Source organism: Lipotes vexillifer, unplaced genomic scaffold, assembly GCF_000442215.2.
Source record: "Lipotes vexillifer unplaced genomic scaffold, Lipotes_vexillifer_v1.1 scaffold783, whole genome shotgun sequence".
Lineage (NCBI taxonomy): Eukaryota > Metazoa > Chordata > Mammalia > Artiodactyla > Lipotidae > Lipotes > Lipotes vexillifer.
The window spans coordinates 1-12,380 of record NW_006793239.1 but is presented as its reverse complement, the minus strand read 5'-3'; positions in this window follow the sequence as shown (position 1 = coordinate 12,380).

The window sequence follows — 12,380 nt, the reverse complement described above, 5'->3', positions numbered from 1 at the left end:
ACAATCAAAAATATAATCCTGTGCAAAGTGCAGAGACTATGATCAATAGAAAAGAGCAAAATAAAAAGAAAAACAGAAGACTCACATATATTGACATGTTGGAGATAGAATAAATAGAATTCAAAACAAATATTATAAAAGTTAAAAAAATAAAACTATTAGAAATGAAAAATAGAGAATTTTCATACAGAATGTCAATGTATTAAAAAAGAAATTGGACATTTGAGAGCAGAGCTCCTAAATTAAAGCTGAGCTGAAGAACTCAAAAGACAACTTTGGTAGAGGCTGGACCCTTAGAAGACTTAATTTGTAAGCTTGAATACATGTTAATAGACAATATCCCAAACAAAAAAATCAGAAAAAAATGTTGGAAAAAAGGAAAAAATTATATAAATAATTAGAAAAACACAAAGTCATTTATTTATATGGCACTACAAGTCTCATCTGTACAACGCAGATACGCATCTCTTCTTCTGTAGTTTTCCCTCGGGGGGAGAGTGCTACACTTGAGATGTTCAGAGCTCTCTGCATGAGCGTGCAGTCTGAACCAGGACCCTCTCTGTTGGTGGGCTGGAGATTTTGAATAATGCAAATGTCTCGGGAATTTCGGAGAATCTGTATTCTTTTGGCTCCTTCAACCCCACCCCCAAGCTTTGCCTGCTCATTGCTCTGCCAATCCCCAGAAGGAGAGGTCTGAGGAAAAGAAAGTGGTATTATGACAATTGGCAATGCAATCACATATGATAGGAATTTCCCCTTTCTACTGAAATGAGAACATCATCATTCCTGGAGGATGTATAGTTTTCTACCTCTTTTCCATCTCCAGGGCCTGGATCTTCCTGTCCAAACCAGGTCATGTCCATGACTCTGATCTTCACTTGTGCTCTGCCCAGATTGCTGTGATTCTCATTGTAGCCAAAATCTCAGTAAGGAATTATGTCCTACCCAACATATACTCTGATCTGGTGCACCTTCCATAAGGCTGTGTATTAAGAGGACAAGTAAGCAAGGGCTTTTCTCATCAATTACCAGCTTCCTGTAAGGAGATAACTCATGAATTAACCAAGTAAGGACTGCAGTGTGGTTAGGCATGTGGAGAACACAGGCGATGGAGACAAGTAAGAAAACAGAAGCTCCCTGTCTAGCAGAAGAGGTAGATGAATCAGCTAGTGAGATTAATCCAGTGTTGCAGGTGAGGAGATGGAGGAAAATGCAGATGCAAATGGAGAACAGAAAAGGGCAGCATCGCTTCTATGAGGGGGCAATAGACGTAGAAATCAGGACTTGGTAATTGTTTTATTCGATTTGGAATTTATTAAATATTTTATAGATCATAGCCTAATAGACCAAGTACTTTCTTGGTTTTAGACCATTGGGTTCCTCAAGCTTCTGTGTGGAATCATTCTTTCCTGATTCGTTGTGAGAAAATTTCCTACTCCCCAGTGTCACAGCACAGATGTCTTATACTTAGTGATAAGCAGGTTGGCTGTCACCCTACACAAAGACCATGGCATTTCCAATTCAGTAGCTGGTTTACTGCCTTCATTACATATTAATTATGCATGTTCTCTTCTTTTAATATCACAATCTTCTTTTTTTTTTAAATTTAGGTTTGTTTTACTTAAGTTTAATGTTAATCTATGCCGTGTTTTGGTAAGAACAATACAGATACTGTATCTCTGGCTCCAGATATCCAGTAATACAAATTAGCTTCAAGTTATACAAACTGAACAAAAGAGGTTGAGGGAGTGAAGGAAGGTGAGGGGTGGGGCCTGGGGGAGGGGAGGGAAGGAGAAGAAACAAAGAATTGAACACACATGAAGGTTTCCATACCACCTTCAATGCTAACCAGCTTCAGAGGGAGAGTATAAGGCAAGAATGAGCAACCACGGATTGTTGAACTGTTACGAGCACCATGCATTTCAGCAACATTTCAGCAGAGTCTGAAACACTTTTTACAAAACCATTGCAACAAACTCCCCAAACAACATTCAGCCACCTCAAGCTAACAACCAATTAATCAATTGGTATAAAACATTGGTATAAAATTCAATTTAAACAATTAGAAAAAGGAAAATGATACCACATACACTTCTACAGTGTGATTAACCTTTCTCTTAGATGCTTGTGTCATCTGGAAGTCTAATGGCTTTCAAATGTAATTTCAGTTTCTTTGTTGTGGCCTCTCCGTTGCGGAGTGCAGGCTCCAGACGCGCAGGCTCAGCAGCCATGGCTCACGGGCCCAGCCGCTCCGCTGCATGTGGGATCTTCCCAGACCGGGGCACAAACCCGTGTCCCCTGCATCGACAGGCGGACTCTCAACCACTACACCACCAGGGAAGCCTTTCCAGTGCTCCTTGAGGGAGCCTACAGACTGGTTGAGACCCACAACCAAAATTATTTTAGAATAAGGTCCATACTGCTCTCTCTGACACCAGCAACATGCACCAGGGTATTGGGTTGCTATCCTCATGCCCACTGTTAATCTGGGGATGGTAGGTGGTCAGTTTGAAAACCACAGCCTTCTCTTTCGTCAAAGCAGCAAATTCTTGCTTCACCAAGTCTTCCTCTGGTTGTGAAGTGATGCAAGTTATTATTTGAAGGTAATAAAATTGGTTACTTGTGGGACTGATGGAAGTTATTTCATCCATCTGCCATCTCTAAAGCACTTTTCATGGAAAACATCAGCCAAGGATACACGCAGTAAGTTAACAACAGGTATGTAGCTTCCTCTAGGTTTGCATTCTGACCCTGTCATATGTATGTCACCAAATGGCAACTTTTAAAATAAGCTCTCACAATCAAGATGGTGATGCTAGAGAAATTGTCTGGTATAAACTGAATTTCACATATTTAAAAATGACCAGAAATGCTTTTTTAAAAATGAAGAAGATGAAAGCGAAATGGAAAACTAGTGTAAAGAATGTGGAAATTTTGTTTCACCGAAATATTTTCATGGTTAAACACAATCATCTGCTGTTTAGCGTGTGTAAGTAGTAGTCTGTATTTATGCGGCCAGTGCTTACAGCATTACAAATTATGCAAATACATGCATAAATTCTACGTTTCATTCAACACAAAAAACCCAAAGATTTCTTTGTTTTCCAGCCCCTGTGGGTAAGACACGGCCCGGTAGAGGAAAGTCTTGGCTGGAGCGGTGCGCCAGCTGAGTGACCACCTCGCTGAGAATTTCCCAGGACGTTCCCAGAATGGCCAGGAGGGGGCGCGCGGTCACGGCTAACGGGCACGGGGCGGTTTCCCTCCATGCAGTGCGCAGCGAAGGCCGGCAGGGGTCGGGCGCACGCGTCTTCTCCGACCAAAGGCGCCTCAGGGCAGGGCAGGGCGGGCCGGGTTCCCGCCGTACGGCCTCAGGCGCTGCTTCCGCAGTGAGAACCGCAGCTCCTTTTCCAAAAGTTCTGTGTGTGAGGGAGCGGCTGCGGAGGCTCTGGACCAGCCGCCGTGAGTAGGAAGCTTCCTCAGCTGGCTGAGCGCTGAGCGGGGAGGTTTGTGCGGCTTCCCCGGGACCCTTGCGTTTTCCGGGCTGTTCCCGGTGTTTTACTCTTTAGTTTCTTTAAGAATGTTTGAACAAGGCTTATTGACTGAAGTATCCGTTGGTTGAGGGCTTGACGACTCTAAATCAGAGCTGCAGTGGCTTGTTTCCTTGTCTCTATACAGATTCGAGGATGTTTCTGGGGAGAAATCCCAGCACGAGCTCAGAGGAAGGGGAGATTCCCTTGAGTGGGACGAACACACTCAATACTCAATATCGGGACCTTCGAGGAGAATGAGCTGAGGACCCGCTTTCCGAGTCATGTTGGAACCAGAACTCCAGGTAAAAAGCGAAAACGCACTCCAGTGCATGCATGCTTTCACTAATTCTTAATGGCTCAAGTTTTGCATCAGCGTTGAAGTAGCTGGAAACTATGGAGAACCTGACAAGTAAGTGTAATAAAACTTACGTTATTTTAAACTTAAATATTTCATATATACCCAAAGCAGGATTTATTATAATTTTACTTTACTGTCTTTATTAAAAGCAAGGTCACTAATAATGTTTTAAGAATATACTTGTTAGCTTGTCTCCTTTTCAGTTGAGAGACTTGCTGTGTTTTATAATTTCTCATGATCTGTGACGATCTTAAATAATTTTGAATGATTTCAGCTTACTAAAACCTCATTCACAGGACCCCACTGTTACTTATTGTTAATTAAATGATCAAGACCACATTACAATTGGTTAATATGGCACTAAGCAAAATCTGTGCATCAGTTTTAGAAGCAGCAGCATGATGGTGTTTTTAAATATGTGAACATTGATGCTTGCCTTCATACATTTCCAATTTCTATATTTTTCCTTTTTGCGTATTTTCTTTTTTTTGTTAAATTTATTTTTATTTATTTTTGGCTGTGTTGGGTCTTCGTTGCAGTGCGCGGGCTTCTCATTGCAGTGGCTTCTCTTGTTGTGGAGCACGGGCTCTAGGCACATGGGCTTCAGTAGTTGCAGCACGTGGGCTCAGTAGTTGTGGCTCATGGGCTCTAGAGCACAGGCTCAGTAGTTGTGGCGCACGGGCTTAGTTGCTCAGCAGCATGTGGGATCTTCCTGGACCAGGGCTTGAACCCGTGTTTCCTGCATTGGCAGGCGGATTCTTAACCACTGCGCCACCAGGGAAGTCCCTCTTTTTTGCATATTTTCTAATTCAGATGTTATATTCATGTGTCTTCCTACATTTTACATTCATCACCCATATATTCAAGGCTTGTTTCATTTGCTGTAAGAAAGGAGATAGGCCTTTGTACTGAGCATGTGGCTTTATTTAATATCAGAATTGGTTTTTATATATCTTTATTAACTTTCAACTGAGTTGAAAATATCATCCTGTAATGACAAGTTACATATATAATCTAATCTCATTGCATCAGGATGATTTGATTTCATCATAGTGTATTTCTTCATTTGATATTTTATGTGTATGTACTTATTGAATATATGTATATTAGACATGAGACTATCCCATCAGTTCATCGAATTTGAAAAAGGAGAGGTATTTTTTCTTCTTATATTCTCAATATTTTCTGGGTCTAACCTAACTTCCTAGTAGCATTTAAAATTCCTTTTGAATTTTATTACATAAATAAGGGCCATATCTCCATCCATCATTAGCTATATGGTTAGGTGTATCAGCAGTATAATAACCTATAATTCCTCTTAGCTCAGAAACATTCTGAGCTTTCAGTATATTCTTATGATCTCCTAAGCAGTAAATTAGTTATTGCATGAAACTTATCAAAATCTAAGTCACTTAGATAAAATATTCTTTTATTCTTTAAATTGATTTTATCACTTGCTGGAAAACATCATCTAGTAAATTATGAGTTTGAATAATTCTTTTAAACCCTCTGTTTTAGAAAAGACCATGGTGAAACACTGTATCTTTGGGGTAACCAATTCTATTTATGTTCTGTCAGTGAGCCAAAGATGGCTCTGGTGTATTGGCTGGCTGGTATCCCCCGTTAGCTCAAAAGCCTCCTGGTGCTAAACTCAAATTTTTATACACTGAGTTTTTTAAAACATAGCCCCAGTAAGAGAGTTTTAGTCATTTACCTTGTTCCTGATTTTCATATCCCGTGAAACTGTGCCCAACATCTGCTAATTGTAGGTAAGTTAAACCCTGTAGCTCTGCAAGACCCCAAGCTACTGCTGCCCTTCTGAGTGCTCTGAGACTCCCAGCCTGGCTACACAGGGACCTAATTTAGGCACGTCAGCTTCCTTTCCAGTTCCCCTCTTCCCACAGAGATGCCTGGCCGCCTTCTGCTTCTGGGTAGTAGCCATGGGAAGGTCTCCTACTGTGATGGACTTCTCTTCATGCAAACCTTGTCAGAGTTGCCCACATGAAGCTTGTTGCATGCTACTGCCACCTCATGGTCACTTCTTTCTCCATCAGCCTGAAACCCCTCAAACTCACTGTATATTCTGCCAACCTTTGAATATCTCTTTGAATTGGAAATATTTGATTCTGTTTGTTACTGCTGAAAGGTATTCATGGGAACAAAATAAAAACAAGGATTATTCAGAACAACTGAGCCAGTCACAATGAATCACTTGGCTATTTGTTCCTTTTTTGAAAATGTTCAGCCATGGTGTGAAATACACTCTCTAAAATCTCAATATTTTCTACCATCCATGGTGACCAACTTTACAGAGACACTTCAAAACCAGAAAACCACATAATTGTATAATACACAATATAATGTATGCATATAAGTATTATTTTAACATAAAATAGGTAAAATGGATGTTTCTGTGAATTATATATTATTGTTTAGTACTTGATCTAATGTATACATAATGGCAGCATAAATGCTAGTATTTAAATAAAAGGGTACAATAAGAGTAGTTGTGTCAATTACTAGTTACTAACTAATAGTAGGAGTAAATATGCAATCACATGTAAAAAGATAAAACAATGATTATTAAAAACTTAATTTTATAATAGATTTATTTTTTAAATTTAAATTAAATTAAATTTTTTTTTTTGGCCGCACCACATGGCATGTGGGATCTTAGTTCCCTGATCAGGGATCAAACCTGTGCCCCCTGCAGTGGAAGCGTGGAGTCCTAACCACTGGACTGTCAGGGAATTCCCTATAATAGGTTTAGATTTGCGAAGAAAAAAAAAAATTGTGAAGACAGTATTGAGAGTTTCCATATGCCTAAGACTCAGTTCACCCTAATTGTGAATGTCATAACACTTGGTACATTGTCACAATTAATATTCAAAATTGATACAATATTACTAACTAAAGTCCACATTTTACTTAGATTTGCTTGGGTGGGTTTTAACTTTTTCTGTTCCAGGACCCAGCCCAGCTGGCACATTGTATTTAGTCATCATGTCTCCTCAGGCTCCACTTGGCTGTGACAGTTTCTCAGACTTGGCATATTTTTCGTAATCTGGAAAGTTTTGAGGAGTATTGTTCATGTATTTTGTATAACAGTCCTAGTTGGTATATATCTTATGATATTTCAAATGTTTAGACTGGGGTTATTTTCTGGGACAAGGAGTGGTGAAGATCAGGAGGCAAAATGTCACTCTTATCACTTCATCTCTAGGATGTTTACTTTCGAGATGACTTGATGTTGCCTTTAATCACCTGGCTGAGGCAGTGTTAGTCAGGTTTGTCCTCTGTCCATAGTGTACCTTCTCTTTGATTAAATCACTATGTGCACATCGTAAGGAGTGGGAAGTTATGTTTCTTGTCTTTGAGGACTGAGTATCTATGTAATCGTGCAGATTTTTTCTATATGGAAAATGTTTATTTCTCTCCATATGGACTCCTTGAAATTTCTTTTATGTTTTCTAGGATAGTGCAGTACTTCTTTATATGTTTTCTTGCTCAAATAGTTCCAGCTTTAGCCATTGGGTTCTCTTTCAGGTAGCTCCAGTGTCCTGCGTGTGCACCCCATCTTTGTTTTTTGTTGTTTTGTTTGTTGGTTTTTGAGAACTACCTTACTTCCTGGCACTACGGAAAGTTGCTGTGCACTCACTTTGCATATCCTGCTTCAGTCTTAGTATCAGCCAGTTCTTCAAAGTGCCCTTGTTTCTCCTTTTGGAGAATGGTATTTAGAACCTAAATCAGGGAGCTCAGTGTGCTCATCACTACTAAGGTGTTCTTGATTCTTCGCCATCTCAGCAGACGGTGCAAAGAAGAGTGTGTCTATATACTAATCTGTGTATATACACGTAACAACCACTATCTGTATGGAACAAGTTGAATGCATATGATGGCAAACATGAATTCAGACAGATGACTCCACCTGTAACCTATTACCGTATGGATGATTCTAGCCTTTTCCATATAAGAGGGTGTGGTGACAAGGGAACCCTCTTACACTGTTGGTGGGAATTTAAACTGATACAGCCACTATGGAGAACAGTATGGTAGTTCCTTAAAAAACTACAAATAGAACTACCATATGACCCAGCAATCCCACTCCTGGGCATACACTCAGAGAAAACCATTATTCAAAAAGATACATGCACCCCAATATTCATTGCAGCACTATTTACAATAGCCAGGACATGGAAGCAACCTAAATGTCCATCGACAGAGGAATGGATAAAGAAGATGTGGTACATATATACAATGGAATATTACTCAGCCATAAAAAGTAATGAAATTGTGTCATTTGCAGAGACGTGGATGGACCTAGTGACTGTCATACAAAATGAAGTAAGTCAGAAAGAGAAAAACAAATATTGTATATTAACACATATATGTGGAATCTAGAAAAATGGTATAGATGATCTTATTTGCAAAGCAGAAATAGAGACAGACGTAGAGAACAATCGTATGGATACCAAGGAGGAAATGGGGGGCCTGGGATGAATTGGGAGATTAGGATTCACATACATACACTACTATTTATAAAACAGATAACTAATAAGAACCTATAGTATAGCACAGGGAACTTTACTCAGTGGTCTGTGGTGACCTAAGTGGGAAGGAAATCCAGAAAAGAGGGGATATGTATATGTATGGCTGATTCACTTTGCTGTACAGCAGAAACTGACACAGCAGTGTAAAGCAACTATGCTCCAATAAAAAAATAAATTAAATAAAAGTTTAATTTGAAAAATGAACCAAATTACATTTGCAGTATAAAGCCAAGAAGTGGGGCTTGGTCAAGCCTTGCCCTGAACTTTCAGTTCAAGGAGACAGATATTTAGGATTTCCCAGGTATCTCGTCTTGTCCATATAATTTCTTATATGCCCTTCATTCTTTTTTTTTTTTTTTTTTTTTTTTTTTTTGCGGTACGCGGGCCTCTCACTGTCGTGGCCTCTCCCGTTGCGGAGCACAGGCTCCGGACGCGCAGGCTCAGCGGCCATGGCTCACAGGCCCAGCCGCTCCGCGGCACGTGGGATTTTCCCGGACCGGGGCACGAACCTGCGTCCCCTGCATCGGCAGGCGGACTCTCAACCACTGCGCCACCAGGGAAGCCCTATGCCCTTCATTCTTATGGGACCTGCAATTTTATGGGGAAGGAAACTTGAATATATATAATACAACAGTAAACTCACTGAGAACATAGTGAAAAGATGCCTAGTTCCTTTGTTCTCCATTTCTTCATGCTTAAGTGTCTACAAAGAGTCTTGTCATTCAGGGCAGGTATAAAATATAGTGTATTAATAGAAAATTTGAGGTAAATTTCACAGTAAAAATAAGTTTGACTCAGTAAGTCATGCATACAGTGAATGGTAGACCCACAAATAGTGTTTCTTGGGCAGCTTTCAAGGGGCAAAAATCTTAGCTTTCAAATGAGGTAACTTTGTATCTTCCCCAAATTCTACTTTAAAGACTTGATTTCACCGTACATTTACTTAGATCTTTCTAACTAGCTCCATGAGAGAAATTTGATGCACATTTTTTTTCCAGTGAAAGAAAATTATCTTCACTGAGTCATGCATGTAGTGAATTCTATAACAGAGTTGTAGCACTAGGTTTTCTAAGTCTCCATTGACCTGAAAAAGCCTCACTTTTCAGCAGGGAAAATCTGTACCTTCTTTTCTGGTTAGAGGGAGAGTTTTGTTTTTGTTACCCCATTAGGTAAATAGTTGTTTGTGGTAAGCTGCTTAAAAATAATTGTATGGTTTTTCTGGAAAACTTTTTTACTCAGAGTTTCATGCATACAGTGAATGTTAGGCCCAGAACACCAGTGTTTCCAAGATGGCTTTGAAGCTCAAAATCTTAGCTTTCAAACCAGGTAAGGATGTATCTTCCCCAGTTCTGCATTTAAGATTTGACTGAACCATATATTTATGTAGATGTTTCTTACAAGCTACTTACTTAGCTTTTAGAGAAATAATCAATGGCATTTTTGGAGTTATGACCCTCAAAAATTGTTTGCTTAAATTGAGGATTCCCTTTATCTTGAAAAAGTCACCCCAAATGTGTAAATTTCAATTTGAAAATCACATGAGTTCAAAGTCTCTGTCTCTTGTCAATTTTGTGGCATCTTTATAGTTTCTTGGGAACTCTGTAGAATGTTGCAGAGTTTTTTTTAAAGGACAGGGGGCTTAGAAGTGAGGGTGAGAAGGGCAACTGGGATGGGAAATAAAATAGGAGAACTTCAAATTATCTGTACTTTTTATTAATTCTTTAAAATTATTTTTGATATTTGTATGATGCACATAAATACATATGTATAATTTATAAGTAAATAAATGTGTATTAGGGGAGTGTGTTAAAAATATTTTACTGAGGGATGTACATATTCCATCAGGATACCACTACCTTAGGGAATCACTGCACTGCTGAATGACTTTATTAACTTGAGAATAATATATAATAACTTGAAAACAAAACAAATGAACACACAAACAAAACAGAAACAGACTGATAGATACAGAGAACAAACTGGTGGTTGCCAGAGGGGATGAGGGTTGGTGAGGGATGAAAAAACAGGTGAACAGAATTATAGGTACAAACTTCCAGATATAAGATGAGTCACAGGGATGTAATGTACAGATAGGAAATGTAGTCAAAATATTGTAACAACTTTGTATGGTGATGATGTTAACTGGTCTTATTATGTTGATCATTTAATCATTTTTTTTCATCTTATCATTTTTAAAAATTAATAATTATTTGGCTGCGTTGGGTCTTCGTTGCTGCACTCAGGCTTTCTCTAGTTGCGGCGAGCGGGCGCTACTCTTCGTTACGGTGCGCAGACTTCTCATCACGGTGGTTTCTCGTTGCAGAGCACGGGCTCTAGGCATGCGGGCTCAGTAGTTGTGACTCGCAGGCTCTAGAGCACAGGCTCAGTAGTTGTGGCACATGGGCTTAGTTGCTCCGCGGCATGTGGGATCTTCCCGGACCAGGGTTCAAACCTGTGTCCCCTGCACTGGCAGGTGGATTCTTAACCACCGCACCACCAGGGAAATCCTGATTGTTTAATAATGTATAAAAATATCAGTTCACTGTTGCACACCTGAAACTAATATAATGTTGTATGTTAATAACAAATCAGTAATAAAATAAAATAAAATACCTACCAGAATGTGAATATACTGTGATATACTCATCTCTCGGAGTCCACTAAAATTCACCAGAGTTTTATGTTTGTCCTAGTCGAGAAACATAATCTGCTAATCAAATAGCAAAACTTTTTCACAATCTGGATTTATCACTGTTGAAGGGAATATCATTTTTAACTGACACATTCCAAATTTTTTTTTTGTATTTGAAGATTATTTATTTATTTATTTACATCTTTATTGGAGTATAATTGCTTTGTAATGTTGTGTTAGTTTCTGCTGTACAGCAAAGTGAACCAGCTATATGTATACATATATCCCCATATCCCCTCCCTCTTGAGCCTCCCTCCCACCCTCCCAAAAATTTTAAATCTAGCAGATTGATCATTCTGACACTTTAAGTGTTATCTTTCTCCTATAGTGAGAATGATTTTGATCACATCTCCTTACTCAATGCCCATCCTATGATCTCCTTACCTTCTCCAGGCTCCAGAATGAGTGATGTTGGGAACCCATACTTCTAGGGAAAATCTATGACTTACCCAAAGTACAGAATCTGCCTCTCTTCCCTTCACTCCATCTCCTTCTCCATTTGGCTTATATATAGAAATCACAATATTAAGCCAGTACCTTTCAGACTGCTTACTATAACTACAGGCATACTCACTTTATTGTTTCACTTTATTGAGCTTCACAGATATTGTGGTGTTTACAAATTGAGGGGTTTGGGCAACCCTGCGTTGTTAGGTGATGGTTAGCATTTTTTAGCAATAAAGTATTTTTAAATTAAGGTATGTACTTTTTGAAAGATGTATTGCTACTGCACACAATAGATTACAGTATAGTGTAAACATAACTTTTATATGCACTGGGAAACTGAGAAAAATTTTTTATATGCACTGGAAAACTGAGAAAAATTTGTGAGACTCACTTTATTGCAATATTCGCTTTATTGCAGTGGTCTGGAACTGAACCTGCAATATCTCAAAGATGTGCCTGCACAAGGAAATCATGGACTCTTGTTTTTTTCATGATGAGATAAAAATAGACTACCTCATCCTTCCTGTCTTTGTCTAGTTAAAGCCTTTAAGATGCCCCAGTAACTCTCAGAATGAAGAAGTAATGATTGTCAAGTCCCTGTGACCCAGTATATGTTGTGCATAACTTCCCTGGATAATCATTAGCTCTAGAGAATTCACAGACTAACTAACCTGTGTATGTGTTGATGGCATAAGTTGCCCCAGGATTGCTGCAATTATCTGTAGATAGAAGGAGGAACTTACCCTGAAAAAGGATAGTCACCTCACTTGCATTCAATATTATTTCAACAGGTTCAAGTTGTG